Source organism: Bombina bombina, chromosome 6 (genome assembly GCF_027579735.1).
Source record: "Bombina bombina isolate aBomBom1 chromosome 6, aBomBom1.pri, whole genome shotgun sequence".
NCBI classification, from domain to species: domain Eukaryota; kingdom Metazoa; phylum Chordata; class Amphibia; order Anura; family Bombinatoridae; genus Bombina; species Bombina bombina.
In genome coordinates, this window is record NC_069504.1 from 499,015,548 (window position 1) to 499,035,969 (window position 20,422).

At 39.8% G+C, this 20,422-nt stretch overlaps 1 long non-coding RNA gene across 1 annotated transcript in view; it reads left to right on the plus strand.

Moving 5' to 3' along the window:
- The window catches only part of LOC128663170 (uncharacterized), a 46,826-nt gene extending 26,784 nt beyond the window's left edge, over positions 1–20,042 (plus strand). The window contains exons 2-3 of the long non-coding RNA XR_008402833.1: positions 16,799–17,016; positions 19,958–20,042. This is a non-coding gene — a long non-coding RNA (uncharacterized LOC128663170). The remainder of the gene's footprint in view (positions 1–16,798; positions 17,017–19,957) is intronic.
- Positions 20,043–20,422: the final 380 nt, after the last annotated feature.

Consider the following 20,422-nt stretch of genomic DNA (forward strand, 5'->3'; position numbering starts at 1 on the left):
GAAATCCTACCCTGGCAAATATCCAGGGCAGCGCATCTGCCACTGTCTCTGCATGGATATTGGACAGGAGGATTGCCACAGCTACCCTGCTGAAGGGTTCGTCAATGATGAGAAGGGGGTGCAAGGAGGCTTTGGAGTGGTATCCTGTCTTGCCTACTCTCTGGCAAATGTCACAGGTCCTGCAGTACTGCCTAATGTCCCCGGTAACCCCTGGCCAAAAGAAGGTCTGAGTCAGTCGATAACGGGTCCTAGTGATGCCTAGATGTCCTGCTAGTGGAATGTCATGCCCTATATGCAGCAGGTCGTACCTATATTTTTGCAGTACCACCATCTGGCATTTGGGCAACTGCCCTCTTTCTCTTTCGGTAGCCCTGTATAGGAGCCCTCTCTCCCACTCAAAACGGTCCCCTCCTGAGCCCCCTGGGGTCAGTCCATACCCGGGCACGGTAAGGAGCTAAAGTCAGGTCCCTCAATGTCTCTTGGGTGAAGTCAGTGGGGGACGCCCAGGAGATGTGGTCAGGCAGGAGTTGGGGCATCCTACATTCATCTCCGATTACACATGCAGCTACCCAGTGCACTTCTAATCCTCCTGCAGAAGGGGTCATGTTGCCGCCTGATTTTGCTGAGCAGCTGCAAACGGCGGCATCTGCGGTCTTTATTGCTTTACCTTGCCCGGCTAAGTGCCAGTGAAAGGTTAAACATTGTTATCCTTCCCAGGGGTCATCTACTCCGTTGAAAGTGTCTGAGACTAGATTATCCGCTGATGCAGAGGATTCCGATACTTCGGAGGACTCTCTCTCTGGGTCGGAATCTGCGGCCTCTAAACCTCCGGCTGCGAAGGAACCAGACTTTAGGTTTAGGATGGAGAACTTTTTATTAAAAGAGGTGTTGGCTACTCTAGAGGTTCTGGAACCAAAGTTACCAGAGAAACCTTCTATTCCTAAGCTTGATAAAGTTTATGAGGACAGGGTAGTGCCCCAGACTTTCCTGGTTCCCGTAAAGATGGCGAATATTATGAAGAATGAATGGGAGAGACTTGGATCATCTTTCTCCGCTTCTTCTTTGTTTAAAAAATTGTTCCCGGTTCCAGACTCTCAGTTGCGGGGATCTGTCCCTAAGGTGGATGGAGCTTTCTCTATGCTTGCTAAGCGCACAACTATCCCGCTCAAGGATAATTCATCGTTTAAGGAACACATGGATAAGAAATTAGAGACCCTGTTAAGAAAGATGTTTCTGCACATGGGGTTCGTGTTTTAACCTGCAGCCATGGTCGCTACCATGGTGGGATCCGCTACCTATTGTTGTGACTCTCTATCAGAGATGATTAAGGTGGAGACTCCCCTCAATGAGATACATGAAAGAATTAAGGCCCTGAGAGTAGCTAATTAGTTTATTTGTGATGCTAATATGCAGATTATTCGCTTGAATTCCAAGACATCAGGCTTTTCTGTTCTGGCCCGGAGGGCTCTGTGGTTGAAGTTGTTGTCTGCTGACATGACGTCCAAATCTAGATAGCTTTTCCTTCCATTTAAGGGAAAGATTCTTTTCGGTCCAGGCCTGGACACTATCATATCCACGGTCACGGGGGGCAAGGGTGCCTTTCTACTGCAGGATAAGAATAAACCTAAGGGTCCTAATTTTTGTCCCTGCCGCGAAACCCGAGCAGTCCAAGGGATCTTGGAAACCTTCTCAGTCTTGGAATAAAGCCAAGCAGAGCAAGAAGCCTGCAGAGACAAAATCGACATGAAGGGGGGCCCCCGATCCATCTCTGGATCTCATAGGGGGCAGACTATCTCTTTTCGCAGAGGCTTGGATGAGAGACATTCAGGATCCTTGGGTTCTGGATGTTGTTGATCAGGGTTACAGAATAGGTTTCAAAACTCATCCTTCCAGGGGCAGATTTCTTTTGTCAAATCTATCATCAAAACCAGAGAAACAGGATGCCTTTCTAGAGTGTGTGAGGGATCTCTCCTCTCTAGGAGTAATTGTACCGGTACCTCTAGCAGAAAGGGGTCTAGGGTACTATTTAAACCTTTTTGTGGTACCAAAGAAGGAGGGCACGTTTCGCCCGATTCTGGACCTAAAGTGCTTGAACAAGTTTCTGTTAGTTCCATCGTTCAAAATAAAGACGATAAGGTCTATACTGCCCCTAGTTCAAGAGGGTCAATTTATGACTATGATAGACTTGAAGGACACTTACCTTCATGCCAATACACAAGGATCACTTCAGGTTCGCCTTTCTGGATCAGTGCTTCCAGTTTGTAGCTCTTCCCTTTGAGCTGGCTACTGTTCCAAGAATCTTCACAAAGGTTCTGGGAGCTCTGCTCTCGGTGGTGAGATTCAGAGGGTTAGCAGTTGCTCCTTATCTGGACGACATGCTGGTTCAGGCTCCATCCTACCAGCTGGCAGAGGACCATTCGGGAGTTCTTCTCCTTCTTCTGCGATCTCATGGATGGAAGATAAACTCAGGAAAGAGTTCTCTGGTTTCCAGTACCAGAGTGGAGTTTCTGGGCACGATAATAGACTCCATAGCCATGAAAAAATTCCTAACAGTCGAATTTGATTTAGATTGATGGCACCACTCAGAATCCCGTGTTAGGTCTTGTACCGTTCTATAATAAGGTCAATGGCCTTAGTAATATAGAATAATTTGTGGTTGGGTGCTATGTATCATCATAGTAACATTTTGCAGATTGGTTAGCTTAAGAAACTAACCAGAAAAAGATACTGTGTAAGCACTCCAAAGACCCTCAGTATTATGGAGTTGAAAAAAGAAAGAATCACACAATTAAAATATAAACTTTTATTAGAAATAGGTTAAAATTGTGGGTAGATTAAAACTAAAATGCTGGTCTAAATTTTCCAGTACAAAGACTGGATATTGTGCACTAGAACCTCATATGTAATGGTGTCTAATGGCGAATTAAAAGTCACTGACTGTAATTGCACATATATCCCCCAAGGGTAAAAACGAGGATTAGGAGAAATAAAGTGAGTTTCTGCAGAGACAGTTATGCTCACTCTTATTATAATTTTAATGTCTCTGTGAGACACAGGCAATATTGAATGATAGAAATATCTATGTTAAGCACATAGATAGAGTGATGTAATAGAACAGAATTCTAAGCACAGTTATGCTCACTCTTATTATAACTTAAATATCTCTGTTGGTCACAGGCAAAATTAAAGGGTATAAATATCTATATTAAGCACATAGATAGAGTGATGAGATAGAGCAGTATTATATGCACTGCGGTAATCACTAAGTATGATGATTGTATTCAGTTGCTCTTAATGAGCATTATTATTAGTAAACATCATAGTGATTGTATGACTAGCATGGGTCTGCCAGGTTGGGGAGCGGCTTGGGATGCCAGGAAGGCACAGGGCAGGTGGAATCGAAAGGAGTCTCTTCTACCGATCAACATCCTGGAACTTTGGGCAATCTTCAACACTATGGGGGCTTGGCCCCTCCTGGGTTAGTCAAAGTTCATCAGATTCCAGTCGGACAATATTACCTCGGTGACTTACATCAACCATCAGGGGGGAACGAGAAGCTCCCTAGCCATGAGGGAAGTATCTCGGATTCTGGAGTAGGCGGAGGCCCACGACTGCTCTCTATCAGCAATCCACATCCCGGGTGTGGACAACTGGGAAGCGGATTTTCTCAGCAGACAGTCATCTGGTCTCTTCACCCCAAAGTGTTTGCAGAGATTTGCAACAGTTGGGGGACTCTGGAGATAGATCTCATGGCATCCAGACTCAACTTCAAGCTAACCAGATACAGTTTGCGGTCCAGGGATCCACAGGCAGAACTGATAGATGCCTTAGCAGCGCCTTGGGGATTCAACCTAGTTTACATATTTCCACCGTTACCACTTCTACCTCGTGTAGTGGCACGCATCAAGCAGGAGCAAGCATCAACTATTCTGATTGCTGCGCAGTGGCCGCGTAGGACATGGTTTGCGGATCTAGTGGGGATGTCAACGTCTCCTCCATGGAGGTTGCCCTGTCGCAGGGATCTGCTGGTCCTTTTGTGCATCAGAATCTAGATTCTCTGAGGCTGACTGCGTGGAGATTGAAAGCTTAGTCTTAGCCAGAAGAGGATTTTCTGAGAAGGTGATTGATACTCTCATTCAAGCCATCTCATCTATCATAAGGTGGGGAGGACCTATTTACTCTGGTGTGAAACTCGTGGATATTGCTGGCATAAGGTCAGGGTATCCAGGATTCTTTCCTTCCTCCAGGATGGTTTGGAGAAGGAACTTGCTGCTAGTTACTTAAGGGGACAGATTTAGGCTCTATCTGTGTTGTTACACAAGAAGCTCACAGAGCTCCCTGATATACAGTATTTTGTTCAGGGTCTGTCCAGGATCAGGCCTGTATTTAGACATTCTGCTCCTCCTTGGAGTTTGAATCTGGTTCTGAAAGTTTTGCAGGGGGCCCCGTTCGACACTATGCATTCTCTTAACATTAAGACTCTGTCTTGGAAGGTTCTTTTTCTACTGGCCATTGCTTTGGCACACAGAGTGTCTGAATTAGCGGCCTTGCAATGTGAGCCTCCTTACCTGGTTTTCCATGCAGATAAGGCTGTCCTTCACACTGGACTGGGATTTCTCCCTAAGGTTGTGTCTGATCGCAACATTAATCAGGAAATTGTGGTTCCTTCCTTGTGTCCTAAACCCTCTTCTTCGAAAGAACGGTTACTTCATAACTTGGATGTGGTTCGAGCTTTGAAATTCTATCTTCAGGCTACAAAGGATTTCAGACAAACTTCAGCTTTGTTTGTTGTCTATTCAGGGGAAGCGCAAGGGGCAGAAGGATTCTTCCACTTCCCTATCCTTTTGGCTGAGGAGCATGATTCGCTTGACTTAAGAGACAGCGGGACATAAGCCTCCTCAGAGGATTATGGCTCACTCAACTAGAACTGTGGCTTCTTCTTGGGCCTTCAAGAATAAGGCCTCTATGAAGCAGATTTGTAAGGCGGCTACCTGGTCCTCCTTACATACTTTTTCAAAGTTTTACAAATTTGACGTTTTTGCTTCAGCTGGAGCTGCTTTTGGGAGAAAGGTTTTGCAGGTGTTCTGTGAAGGGACCTAACTTTTCAAAAGAGCGAACCATGTCACTTCCTGTGATGTTTCATCAGCTGTTACTCTCATTTTGACCCTAATACGCATGCGTGCCAGCGTCATCACATACCTGGCCGCATACGTCACAGTAAAACTATTTAGACTTGTGAAATTCTGAAACCATTGTATAGCGCATGCGTGGGCTTTACTATCACAAATGGGGGAGTTTTATTGAACAATGCTTATTCAACACTGTATGTGCATTATGGTGTGAAACAGAAATAAATGTATACTTATTTAAAAATATTTATTTATATATAACTTCAAACACATACAAACATTCAAAGCACTTGACTTTATGTTTACTGTAAAATATGACATGCAGTGGGGATATCCGAGTGGCTGTTTGTCATGCAGGGACGAATAAACATTGTTCCATGTTTGAGGTTATATATAGACCAAGAAAAAAGGAAACAAATTTATTCAAGAGATATTTTAAAATATAACATCATTTATTTTTGTCTGCAGGTAATTTGCAATGCTATTTTAAAGTGCTGCACTATGATATAAAACTTTAAAAATGGCTTTGATCTCCAGTTAAAGGGACATTCCAGACACAATTGGAATCCACATGGATGCATTTCAGTTTTGAATAAAAGCATTTCTGTAATATACATGTATACATGTATTAGCAAACATGCTTCTAATAAAAGCTACAGGGAGTGCAGAATTATTAGGCAAGTTGTATTTTTGAGGATTAATTTTATTATTGAACAACAACCATGTTCTCAATGAACCCAAAAAACTTATTAATATCAAAGCTGAATAGTTTTGGAAGTAGTTTTTAGTTTGTTTTTAGTTATAGCTATTTTAGGGGGATATCTGTGTGTGCAGGTGACTATTACTGTGCATAATTATTAGGCAACTTAACAAAAAACAAATATATACCCATTTCAATTATTTATTTTTACCAGTGAAACCAATATAACATCTCAACATTCACAAATATACATTTCTGACATTCAGAAACAAAACAAAAACAAATCAGTGACCAATATAGCCACCTTTCTTTGCAAGGACACTCAAAAGCCTGCCATCCATGGATTCTGTCAGTGTTTTGATCTGTTCACCATCAACATTGCGTGCAGCAGCAACCACAGCCTCCCAGACACTGTTCAGAGAGGTGTACTGTTTTCCCTCCTTGTAAATCTCACATTTGATGATGGACCACAGGTTCTCAATGGGGTTCAGATCAGGTGAACAAGGAGGCCATGTAATTAGATTTTCTTCTTTTATACCCTTTCTTGCCAGCCACGCTGTGGAGTACTTGGACACGTGTGATGGAGCATTGTCCTGCATGAAAATCATGTTTTTCTTGAAGGATGCAGACTTCTTCCTGTACCACTGCTTGAAGAAGGTGTCTTCCAGAAACTGGCAGTAGGACTGGGAATTGAGCTTGACTCCATCCTCAACCCGAAAAGGCCCCACAAAGCTCATCTTTGATGATACCAGCCCAAACCAGTACTCCACCTCCACCTTGCTGGCGTCTGAGTTGGACTGGAGCTCTCTGCCCTTTACCAATCCAGCCACGGGCCCATCCATCTGGCCCATCAAGACTCACTCTCATTTCATCAGTCCATAAAACCTTAGAAAAATCAGTCTTGAGATATTTCTTGGCCCAGTCTTGACGTTTCAGCTTGTGTGTCTTGTTCAGTGGTGGTCTATTTCAGCCTTTCTTACCTTGGCCATGTCTCTGAGTATTGCACACCTTGTGCTTTTGGGCACTCCAGTGATGTTGCAGCTCTGAAATATGGCCAAACTGGTGGCAAGTGGCATCTTGGCAGCTGCATGCTTGACTTTTCTCAGTTCATGGGCAGTTATTTTGTGCCTTCGTTTTTCCACACGCTTCTTGCGACCCTGTTGACTATTTTGAATGAAACGCTTGATTGTTCGATGATCACGCTTCAGAAGCTTTGCAATTTTAAGAATGCTGCATCCCTCTGCAAGATATCTCACTATTTTTTTACTTTTCTGAGCCTGTCAAGTCCTTCTTTTGACCCATTTTGCCAAAGGAAAGGAAGTTGCCTAATAATTATGCACACCTGATATAGGGTGTTGATGTCATTAGTCCACACCCCTTCTCATTACAGAGATGCACATCACCTAATATGCTTAATTGGTAGTAGGCTTTCGAGCCTATACAGCTTGGAGTAAGACAACATGCATAAAGAGGATGATGTGGTCAAAATACTAATTTGCCTAATAATTCTGCACTCCCTGTATAGCTGTTTCAAAAGTGTATTTAAGTATTCACTATGAGCCAGCATTTTAAACACAGCACTTGCTTAGAGCGCCTTAGAACGTGCTTGTACCATCTGTTAATGACTCAGTTTGTTAATTGCTGACATGATAAAAGTTCAATGGGCGCTCTCCGCAGCGACAGTATTTAAAATGCTGGTGCACTGAGAATATCTAGCTATGCATCACATGCACGTGCAGAGAAAAATGTTAACACTAAAATAGTGATAACTTTTGCTATAAGCATTTTTGCCAATACATATATATTGCAAATATGTTTCTATTTAAAGATGTAATTATCTATGTTTAGTTACATTTTGACTGGAATGTCCCTTTAATCAACACATTGTAATTGAGTTGGTGCTTTAGTGTAACTGCCTAATTTAAAATTGTATTTTATTTCAAAATCTCCTGCAGAAAAGTTTTCACTAAAAAAATCTCATCGCAGAAAGTGAAGAAAGTTCTGCCTCTGGGGGTGCTTTAAAGGGATATGTAACTACATTTCTTTTCTTTCATGATTTAGATAGAGCATGTGATTTTAAACTACTTTCTAATCTACTTTTATTATCATTAATATTTTTCTTCGTACTCTTGGTATCTTTTGTTGAAAAGCGGGGATGTATGCTTAGGAGTTGGCCCATTTCTTTAGCACTATATGCAGCAGTTTTTCAAGGTTCAATGGCTATCCATTTGCAAGATCACTAGATAGCAACACTATTTAGCTACCTAGCTATCTCTTCAACACAGAATATCATAGGAACAAAGAAAATTTGTAGTAAATTAAAACCATTTTTATAATGGTATGCTCTGTCTAATTCACAACATTTCGCTGTTTTATATGTTTTTCCCTAAAGCATAATCATTATGAATTCTTCCTTTGCATTTTTGTCTTGTGACAAGGGATAATGGAAACATATTGTAATATTTATTCACATACATCAGAAGCATACTTGACAACTGTCCTGATTTTCCTGGGACAGTCTAAGTTTTTGGCCTCCTTGTTTCATTACATAATTGTCTGCCTTGTAAAAATCTGCCCTGATGTGTTATCTTGGAATGGGTGTCAGGAATCAGGCATGAGATCTATGTTAGTCTTGTGAATTTTACATTAGATTAGCATAATACAATATTTAATATTTTGCACATATTGGGCTAGATTACAAGTGGAGCACTTATTTATCTTGCACCTGCAAACGGGCAAATTTGCCCGTTTGCGGCATATGATAAATAACCAGCCATTACAAGTGATTGGTTATTGCTACCACAAACTCACGGTAGCAATTAGAGCTTATAAAATTAACCAGCGATCAGATCTCTGGTTAATTTTATAAATGTCCACAAACTTAAAGTGATGGTAAATTCTAGCGTTTGTGAAAATACTTCATGACTGAAAGTCCACTTTATTTGTTCCAATGGTAAATCCTAGCGATTCACAAATGCTATGATTTAGCATCACTTTGAGCATTAGTTTTTGTTTTTATTTATTTTTATTTTTAAACTGTACTTAGCAGTTTTTGGGGCTAAAGTCGGGGGACGAGGGGTGTTAGATAAAAAAGTCCCTTTACCTAGCGGTCTATGGGAACTGTGTGTTCCCAGTACATATACAGTATATGTTTATGCTTATATACATATGTATTTATGTGTTAACATGTGTATATGCACAAATTAACACATAAATGTATATGTATATAAGCATATATATATTTGCAATTTGCTGCCATCGCTGTGCAACTTACCCCCTTCGCTGTGCTAGTTCTCATGCCATGAGAATGAGGCTCCCATTGGAGCCTATGGAAGTGCGCTCTCGTGAGCGCAATGCTTCTTAGCAATGCGAATGCAAGCTTGTGTTCGCATTGCTGTCAACTTTTAATACTAGCGCACTTTAGCATATGCTGGTATCCCAAGGCAGAACATACTGCGATGTGCGATCTCATCGCAGAAAATGTACAGTGTCTGCAGAAAGAATGGCAGTAGCAGTTGAAATTATTTTTTTGCCTGCACTTTTAATTTTTACCTGCAGTTGTCACTGTTCCATTCTCTCTCAATGTAAATATTTACTATGTTCCTCTCTCTTCAATTGTTCCTCTCTCTTCAATTGTTCCTCGCTCTTTAATTTCCTACCCTTTCCTGAACTCCAGGGGCGCGATCCGATATAGATCGCAGTTTGCGGCGCAAGCGAGGGAACCGGCGTCGCCCGCAGTTTCAGCTCGCAACTCGAGCTATCCCATATAAGTCGCCGTCAGATGCTAACGTGCAGTAAGTCTGACAAACCAGCGATGACCAGAAATCTGCGCAAGTACAAATTTCTGGCGTCGCCAGTGACTTGCGCCACGTTAGAAACTGCCGGCGCCTATAAAACCTGACTAAAGTCTAAAACACCCGCACTGTCTAACACGCCTCCCTAACATAGCCCGACACGTCTAACCCTCTATCCGCTACCCCCCCCTCACTAGCCTAACAATAAAAAAGCTATTAACCCCTAAACCGCCGCTCCCGTACCCCGCCGCAACCTAATAAAGTTATTAACCCCTAAACCGCCGCTCCCGTACCCCGCCGCAACCTAATAAAGTTATTAACCCCTAAACCGCCGCTCCCGTACCCCGCCGCCAGCTATATTATATCTATAACCCCCTAAAGTGAGCCCCTAACACCGCCGCCATCTATATTAAAATTATTAACCCCTAATGTAAGCCACTTACACCGCCGCCATCTCTATTAAAATGATTAACCCCTAATTTAATCTACCTACCCCGCCGCCAGCTATATTATCTATATTAACCCTAAGTATATTATAGTTAATATAGGTATTACATTATATATATTAACTATATTAACCCTAATTATATTAGGGTTAATATAGTTACTATAGTATTTATATTAACTATATTAACTCTATCTAACCCTAACACCCCTAACTAAATTTATATTAAATTAATCTAATTCATTTATAAACTAAAATATTCCTATTTAAATCTAAATACTTACCTATAAAATAAACCCTAAGATAGCTACAATATAATTAATAATTACATTGTAGCTATGTTAGGGTTAATATTTATTTTACAGGTAAATTGTTAATTATTTTAACTAGGTATAATAGATATTAAATAGTTATTAACTATTTAATATCTACCTAGTTAAAATAATTACCCAATTACCTGTAAAATAAATCCTAACCTAAGTTACAAATACACCTACACTATCAATAAATTTAATAAACTACAAACATCTATCTAAAAATACAATTAAATTAACTAAACTAAATTACAAAAAAAAACAAACACTAAATTACAAAAAATAAAAAAAAGATTACAAGATTTTTAAGCTAATTACACCTATTCTAAGCCCCCTAATAAAATAATAAACCCCCAAAATAAAAAAAATTCCCTGCCCTATTCTAAATTAAACAAATTTCAAAGCTCTTTACCTTACCAGCCCTTAAAAGGGCCTTTTGTGGGGCATGCCCCAAAGAATTCAGCTCTTTTGCATACAACAAATACAATCCCCCCCCCCATTACAACCCACCACCCACATACCCCTATTCTAAAACCACCCAAACCCCCCTTAAAAAAGCCTAACACTACCCCCCTGAAGATCTCCCTACCTTGTCTTCACCACACCGGGCCGAACTCCTGATCCGATCCGGGCGATGTCTTCCTCCAAGCGGCAAAGAAGAATTATTCCTCCGGCAATGTCTTCCTCCAAGCGGCAAAGAAGAATTCTTCCTCCGGCGACGTCTTCCTCCAAGCGGCAGCAAAGTCTTCATTCTTCCGGCGGCATCTTCAATCTTCTTTCTTCGCTCCGCCGCCGCGGAGCATCCATCCCGGCCGACTGCTGTACTACGAATGAGGTACCTTTAAATGACGTCATCCAAGATGGCGTCCGCCGAATTCCGATTGGCTGATAGGATTCTATCAGCCAATCGGAATTAAGTTAAAAAAATCTGATTGGCTGATTGAATCAGCCAATCAGATTCAAGTTCAATCCGATTGGCTGATCCGAACAGCCAATCAGATTGAGCTCGCATTCTATTGGCTGATCGGAACAGCCAATAGAATGCGAGCTCAATCTGATTGGCTGATTGGATCAGCCAATCGGATTGAACTTGAATCTGATTGGCTGATTCAATCAGCCAATCAGATTTTTCTAACTTAATTCCGATTGGCTGATAGAATCCTATCAGCCAATCGGAATTCGGCGGACGCCATCTTGGATGACGTCATTTAAAGGTACCTCATTCGTAGTACAGCAGTCGGCCGGGATGGATGCTCCGCGGCGGCGGAGCGAAGAAAGAAGATTGAAGATGCCGCCGGAAGAATGAAGACTTTGCTGCCGCTTGGAGGAAGACGTCGCCGGAGGAAGAATTCTTCTTTGCCGCTTGGAGGAAGACATCGCCGGAGGAAGAATTCTTCTTTGCCGCTTGGAGGAAGACATCGCCCGGATCGGATCAGGAGTTCGGCCCGGTGTGGTGAAGACAAGGTAGGGAGATCTTCAGGGGGGTAGTGTTAGGCTTTTTTAAGGGGGGTTTGGGTGGTTTTAGAATAGGGGTATGTGGGTGGTGGGTTGTAATGGGGGGGGGGGGTATTGTATTTGTATGCAAAAGAGCTGAATTCTTTGGGGCATGCCCCACAAAAGGCCCTTTTAAGGGCTGGTAAGGTAAAGAGTTTAATTTAGAATAGGGCAGGGAATTTTTTTTATTTTGGGGGTTTATTATTTTATTAGGGGGCTTAGAATAGGTGTAATTAGATTAAAAATCTTGTAATCTTTTTTTATTTTTTGTAATTTAGTGTTTGGTTTTTTTTGTAATTTAGTTTAGTTAATTTAATTGTATTTTTAGATAGATGTTTGTAGTTTATTTAATTTATTGATAGTGTAGGTGTATTTGTAACTTAGGTTAGGATTTATTTTACAGGTAATTGGGTAATTATTTTAACTAGGTAGATATTAAATAGTTAATAACTATTTAATAGCTATTATACCTAGTTAAAATAATTAACAATTTACCTGTAAAATAAATATAAACCCTAACATAGCTATAATGTAATTATTAATTATATTGTAGCTATCTTAGTGTTTATTAACTATATTAACCCTAATATAATTAGGGTTAATATAGTTAATATATATAATGTAATACCTATATTAACTATAATATACTTAGGGTTAATATAGATAATATAGCTGGCGGCGGGGTAGGTAAATTAAATAAGGGGTTAATCATTTTAATAGAGATGGCGGCGGTGTAAGGGGCTTACATTAGGGGTTAATAATATTAATATAGCTGGCGGCGGTATAGGGGGATTAGATTAGGGGTTAATAATTTTTATATAGGTGGCGGCGGTGTAAGGGGTCAGATTAGGGGATAGATAAGGTAGATGACAGCGGTGTAAGGGGTTCTAATTAGGGGATAGATAAGGTAGATGGCGGCGGTTTTAGGGGCTCACAGTAGGGGGTTAGTTTATGTAGATGGCGGCGGGGTCCGGGAGCGGCGGTTTAGGGGTTAATAACTTTATTAGGGATTTCGGGGGGGGGGGATCGCGGTTGACAGGGAGATAGACATTGCGCATGCGTTAGGTGTTAGGTTTATTTTAGAAGATCGCGGTTGACAGGGAGATAGACATTGCGCATGCGTTAGGTGTTAGGTTTATTTTAGCTGCCAGTTTAGGGAGTTACGGGGCTCCAATAGTCAGCATAAGGCTTCTTACGGCTGCTTTTTGTGGCGAGGTGAAAATGGAGTAAGTTTTCTCCATTTTCGCCACGTAAGTCCTTACGCTGCATATTGGATACCAAACTGCGCAGGTTTGGTATACCTGCCTATAGCCCAAAAAACTACGGGCGACGGCAGAAATATACGCGCGTAACTTCTAGGTTACGCCGTATATAGGATACCAAACCCGCGCAAATATTGGCGTCGCCGGCTTTTGCGGGCGACGATTTTTATCGGATCGACCCCCAGAGTGGTACAGGGTAAAAGCGCATTGCAGAAAAGGTAAGTCAGGGCTTAACCAATTTATTTTAAGTCTAAGAGCCAACCTATGTATTTTTGTGTATCTGTATGTGTGTGTATATGTCCTTTAGGAAGCATATATTATACATCAGCAGTATAAGCATGGAGCAGTAGCCCCTCCATACTAAGCATATAGACCCCAGCAGTACAGTAGAGCAGGTTCCCATGCAGACAGCCACTGTTGGACATCAGCGAGGCTGTACATAAACCTGTCCTCATGCACACTGAGTAAGGGCAACAAACGCAGCAACACCGGCTCTTTAGAGACACTGCAGAAAAATTTTCACTAAAAAAAATCTCATCTCAGAAAATGAAAAAAGTTCTGCCTCTGGGTGCTGGTATTCTCAGTGGAGCACAAATATCGTTTTCACGAAAGCAATATTTAGCGCTCCACTTATAATCTGGCCCATTGTGTGCAATTTACATTGGGTGTTATGGGATGGAAATAATCAGTGGACGTGATCAGTACTCTAAATACTCGCTTACTTGATTAGTCTATTAAGTGGCCCAATTTTTTTTTATTTTTTTTTAATGATGGCTCCTATGGAGGAATGTTCAGTCAATTTTATGGCAGTACTCACATTTAGAGGGACACTAAACCCAAAATAATTATTTTATGATTCAGGTAGATAATACAATTTTAAACAACATTTCAATTTACTTCCATTATCTAATTTGCTTCATTCCTTAGATATCCTTTGCTGAAGAAATAGCAATGTACATGGGTGAGCCAATCACACGAGGCATCTATGTTCAGCCACCAATCAGCAGCTACTAAGCCTATCTAGATATGATTTTCAGCAAAGCATATCAAGAGAATGAAGCAAAATAGATAACAGAAGTAAATTAGAAAGTTGTTTAAAATTGCATGCTCTTTCTTAATCATGAAAGAAAAATTTTGTGTTTCATGTCCCTTTAAACTCTGTAAAGTATCATGTGTCAGGAAATGTGATTTGTGTCCTTACTTTCTTCGCAAATAACTGTGCCTACTTAGGTGATCATCATATAATAACATCCTGTCCATATAGAGGGTGTTTGTACTATGAACACAGATGGGGCTGAGTCTTAAAGGAGTGACAGTTGCCTAGTTTCACTATCTGAGCTGGTTAATCAAAAAAAGGGAGCAGCTCACGCCTTGTTGCTCAATGTTGCCATAGAAGCAATCACAAGCTTTTCTTTCTAAATGACATACATTTTGAAAGGCAGAGGAACTAGCTAAATCTCTAGTTTTTTACCTTCAAAATCAGGTAAGACGAATGTGTTTCCAAATGCTTTTATTTTTATAATAGGAGCTAACATGTTAATCTTTTGAAAAGAAAAATTATTGTGACTTGAAAATAGTTTTTGTAGTGTAGTTTGTTGTATTCTTGGGGTTTTGTTACTGTTTTCGTCTGTCTATTAAAAACAAAATAACATAGAATTGCTCCCATACATGCTTTAATATATAATGTTCTTGGTTTAATGTGTGTATAAAGGAAAATTCTCAGAGCAATAGTAATAGATTTTACAATAGTTTTCAACCTGCAGTTATTTAAAGGGACACTCTCATGATTCAGATAGAAAATACATTTTAAACAACATCCCAATTTACTTCTATTATCTAATTTGCTTAATTCTTTTGATATCCTTTGTTGAAGAAATAGCCATGCACATGGTTGAGACAATCACACAAGGCATCTATGTGCAGCCACCAATCAGTAACTACTGAACCTATCTAGATATACTTTTCAGCAAAGGATATCAAGATAATGAAGCAAATTAGATAATAGAAGTAAATTAGAAAGGTGTTTAAAATGACATGCTCTTTCTAAATCATTAAAGAAAAAAATTGGGTTTCATATCCCTCATTAACACAAGTTGATTTGTATTGCTTTTTTAGCTTTTATGCACTTGAAGTTACTAGGGATTTAGCCTGTTGTGTTCAGATATAACATTTATGTTTTATTTACATTGGAATGATTTACATAGTAAACTATTTGATGGACAAATGATATTATGTTTCCTATCTAAGCAGTTACACATTACTTTAATAATATTGGCCCATATCCTAAGAAAGTAAATATTCTAGTCAAGTTTTGTGGTAGATGTGGGGGGCACTGGCCGGCATTATAGCATTGCCTTCCTCCCCCAAGCATACATGTAGTGCAGAGTTTCTGAGCTTTCTCTCCACTTGGTTCCAATATTGTTAAAATGTGGTCAATGACTCTCCCAGTTTTTTTTTTTTTAAGACCATTGTAGTTTTAAACTTTACTATTTTGGAAGTAACAACAAAAGTCTAAATAGACTTTAAAGGGACACTGAACCCACATTTTTTCTTTCGTGATTCAGATAGAGTATGAAATTCTAAGCAACTTTCTAATTTACTCCTATTATCAAATTTTCTTCATTCTCTTGGTATCTTTATTTGAAATGCAAGAATGTAAGTTTAGATGCCGGCCCATTTTTGGTGAACAACCTGGGTTGTCCTTGCTGATTGGTGGATAAATTCATCCACCAATAAAAAAGTGCTGTCCAGAGTCTGAACCAAAAAACAGCTTAGAAGCCTTCTTTTTCAAATAAAGATACCAAGAGAACGAATAAAAATTGATAATAGGAGTAAATTAGAAGGTTGCTTAAAATTGCATGCTCTATCTGAATCACAAAAGAAAACATTTGGGTTAAGTGTCCCTTTAATTAAGATTGTTTATGGTTTCACAAGGTTGTAAAATGGACAACTACAATAGCATCTAGCCCATTATATAACTGAAGTTCCAGCAAGTAATTGTGCTGTGGTTTTATTACTATCATTTGTGTGCACAAGTTAAGCAAGCAAACAGACAGAAGCTTTATGCATGCAAAACATACTAATAATATGTATTAGATGCAGGATTACCAGGTATCCACTCTCTAACTGGAAAGTCCAGTAAAATATATGTTAAAAAAATGCATATTTAACTGAGTGGATCTGATCTGTGGTCTGATACGTGCAAAGTGAAGGGGCTGCCAGCATTGTGGTCCGCTTTAAGGTACATGTAAGGCATATGGCTGACAAAAGCAGCAGGGAGATGGTGTTTCGCCCAAGGTCTGCTCACAACTCTGTCTACCATTTTCCACTCTCACTCATCTAGTATTTTTTTAGTATGCGTCTGGCAGCCCTAAGCCCATCACTTCCTATAGCTTAGCTTTGTTTCATAACATTTAGCAGTAGACTCCATCAGCAACTTTTCTTTGTCATTTTAATATATGATTTTCCAACTTGATCATTATTATTTTTATTTTTTTTCTTTGCTTTTATTGGCTTGTATTGTATTTACAGTATATACACTTCTGTTATTCTTATATCAGTGGGTAAAGGAGATTACCATTTATTTTCATTTTTTTTTCTAATTGGTTTACATTCTTCAATTGCTGGGGATAATTTAAATATTTATCTTCTTCTTCTTAGGTCACAAGACATCCGATATCCTTTTCAGATTCTAATGAGGTCATAACAGCACATCAGTGTTATGCCATCTATTGCACATTTGACTCTATAAAAAAATGTCTTATCGTGTCTGCAATGGGTATGTCCGATTACCCTCACGCTACGACCATGTTGGAAGCTGCTATCAACACCATGTTGATCCTGGAAGGAGATCGCCCCATAGCAGACATGGAATTGAGGTATCAAGAACATTCATTATCTCTGACCTTGAAAGCATAATAAGAACAGTTCATTAATATCATTCTTCATTTGTGGAAATATGTTATCCAGATATATACTGTGGGGTACAGTAAATTCATATTACTCAAAATAAATTATATTTTCGGCATTTGGGTTGGCGACATTTGGACCCTGTTGGAATTTGTAGCAGAATTTAACAATTCGTCCAGATTAATCAAATTTAAACTGAACTATAGTGAAAGTAAGATTGGGTTTTTAGATACAACAGTGATTAATAAAGATGGAAAACTGTCAGTGGATTTATATAAGAAAGATATTGATCACAATAATCTATTGCAATATGATAGCGCCCCTTCCCCTTCTTTGTTGAAATCCCTTCCCTTTAGTCAGCTACTAAGGGTCAGGAGAATTGTATCTGATGAGTCTTTAGTAAATGACAGATTAGCAAAAATGGGAAAGTTATTAACTGTCACAGATAAACGAGAGATTTGATACAGGAGAATATAGATAAGGTCAGGGCTCTGTCTAGACAAGTGTTGAGAGGTTCCTCATCAGACAAAGAGAGAACGAGGAATAAGGACAGACTAGTGTTTGTCATTTCAACAAACAGAGTAATCAGATTATGGGTATAATCAAAAAACATTGGCATGTCCTTAAGGAGTGTAATTCTTCAATTTTGGAATTCCAGGCTATGCCAATGCCGGCCTACAGAAGGGATTCCTCTCCTAGTGACCAATTAGATAGGACTGATATAGGTACCACTAGGTGTGACAAGACTGGTTATATCACCATTAAGACTAAGAGTCGTTATCCTTGCATTGGTTGCTTCAGTTGTAGTAACATGGTTAAAGGCAAATATTTATATTATCCCCATTCAGGGGGAAAAAATTAGATAAATGATTACCTCACATGTGGCCTGATATATGTGGGTGAGACAATCAGAAAAGCTAGAGGATGCATGAATCAACCCAAATCAAATATCAGAAAGGGGGATTTAGATGCCCCAATTTCAAACCATTTTGTTCAGGCAGGTATCTCAACTTAAAAACGCCTTCTGGATTTTAAAGTTGGATACCCTGTACCCTAGGGGTCTTAATTGTGAATTAGATTGGTCCCTATTTTTATGAAAGGTAAATTATATGAGTAGTTTTATGCTTTCTGGGGGATATTAGTGATGATCAAGGAGGGTGGTGGTTTTATTGTACTTCTCTTTGTTTTTCGGTATAAATTTTGAATGTTATGTGTTACCCCGACCAGTATGTGGGGTTTGAGATAAGATGATGTAATTGTGATGTAATGTGCACCTGTTTGGTATAAATAGTGGTGCAGGTAATGCTCAAACTATTCCCATGACTAAGGGCTGAGTCCCGAAACTTTGTGATTTTTGTTTCTCTGTACTCAATAAACCTACCCTTTAAGATTTGGACAAGTGCTGCTGCTTTTTGTATTCTTTAGATTGCCTAAAGTGTCTACCTACAGACAGCTTGCACTGTCTCTAGCTGATGTACTGAACTCTGGTGTTTGGTGTTTGGACTCAAAACAAATGATAGAGGAATATGTGAGCTCTGTGTTTAAGCGATAGTGCACAGTTTAAGAAGTGCATGGCAAGTAAAAAAGTGAGAGATTTGTTTGATAGATGCTAATGAGTCCATCAAATGAGACTTTGTTATGGACTAGCTAGTTGTGTTAGACTTATCCAGAGGTTTGTGTATCAGTCTTTAGGGAGCCGTTTGAAAGGCTTCATTAACCTTATTCAAAATCAAAAAATATTTCATGTTTTTCGAACAAACATACTGGATTGGAAACCCATTAAAAACGCAAGCAGAAATACAAACACACTTATGTTCTTGGTGCAAATGTCCCCCGTCTACTTACTGTCAATCACGATTGTAAGCAATGGAGCATATATCGCTTTTTATATGTTTCAAAACACACATAGAACACCTTAAAGTGAATGTAAAGTTGAATGAATTAGTGCCCGTTTTTTTTAAAATACCATTAAAAACAGGGGCACTTTCATTCATTAAACTTTACATTGCAGCGTTTTTTTTAAATACTTACCTTTTTCTTTAGGAAACCCAGACCGATGCATATCGATGAAGAAACCGGCTTCCTCCAATTGTTGCTTGGCCTCATGAGATGGACGCTCTGGGGTGCACGCCATGATTGGAGGAAGCCAGTTTCGTAATTGCTGAGGTAAGTACAGAGGAGCCGCGGGCGGAGGATCACCGGTGTCGGTTTCTTAAAGAAAAAGGTAAGTATTTACCTCAGCACAGTACAGGTAGGGAATACCACAGGCTAGTGTAGGATTACCCTCTTACCTTCCCACCTCCCTGATCCCTCCCCCTGCTAACTAATTGCCACCATCTTAGGTACTGGCAGCTGTCGGTTTTCATAATAATAATAAAAACATATTTTTCTGTAGTGTAGCTGCCCCTTCTAGATTGATTTCCCTCCCTCTTATCCCCCCTCCCTCCTTCCCACTCATTGCCGCTATAAAAAAAAAATCTGTAGCGTAGCTGTCCTGCCCACCCGCCTCCCTCCTTACCCTCCCACACCACCAACGAGTGCCACCACCACTGTCCGATGCAGAGAGGGCCACAGAGTGGCCCTCTCTGCATCGGTAACTATGCCCGTCTATTTCTGCGCTGCCCCACTCGTGGAGAAATAGCGCAAGCTCACCACTTTTAGCGAGATCACGGCAGAGAGAGGCCCAGGACAGCAGCGTCATACAGAGTCCGGCGCTGGTAATCAAGAGGTTAACCTGCAAATGCTGCAAATCAAATAGCTGTTTAAAAACTTAGGTTACAGATTTTGCTGTGTGGCTTCTAGTGGGACAAAACACAGTTGTTACACAAAAGTAAGAGGTGTTTAATGTTGCTTTAAAATTAACAGAGATATAAAATCAACTGTTTTTCTAATTGCTTTATTTTATGAAAGGGTTGTGAGTATGCTGAATCAGAGTCACTAGCTGGGCAATGGAGAGATTACAACAGGACTGCAGTAAGCCCAAGGCAAACAGAAAGGTCCAGGTCTGTGAGTCCTCTGCGTGGGATTCATTCTTTGGAGTTTTCCAGGTATGTTCCCCCTGTCTTTGGTAATTCCCCATTATTACTCAACTACATACATGGGTATGCTTTTCTTTCAACAAATTATATCAAGAGAGTCATGCAAATTTGAGAAAAATTTGATTATATCTCTTATTTGATTCATGAAATTTAAATTTTGATTTTAATGTCCCTTTTAATGCTCCTTATAGATACTTAGTGGAGAAAAAAACAGGATATTTTAAACTTTTTTTTTAACATAGCTTGCTATAAATATACATTCTGAAAGAAATATTGGCATATAACAAAAATAGTCAAACAAAGTTAAAGGGACAGTCTAGTCAGTCACTTTCCTTCT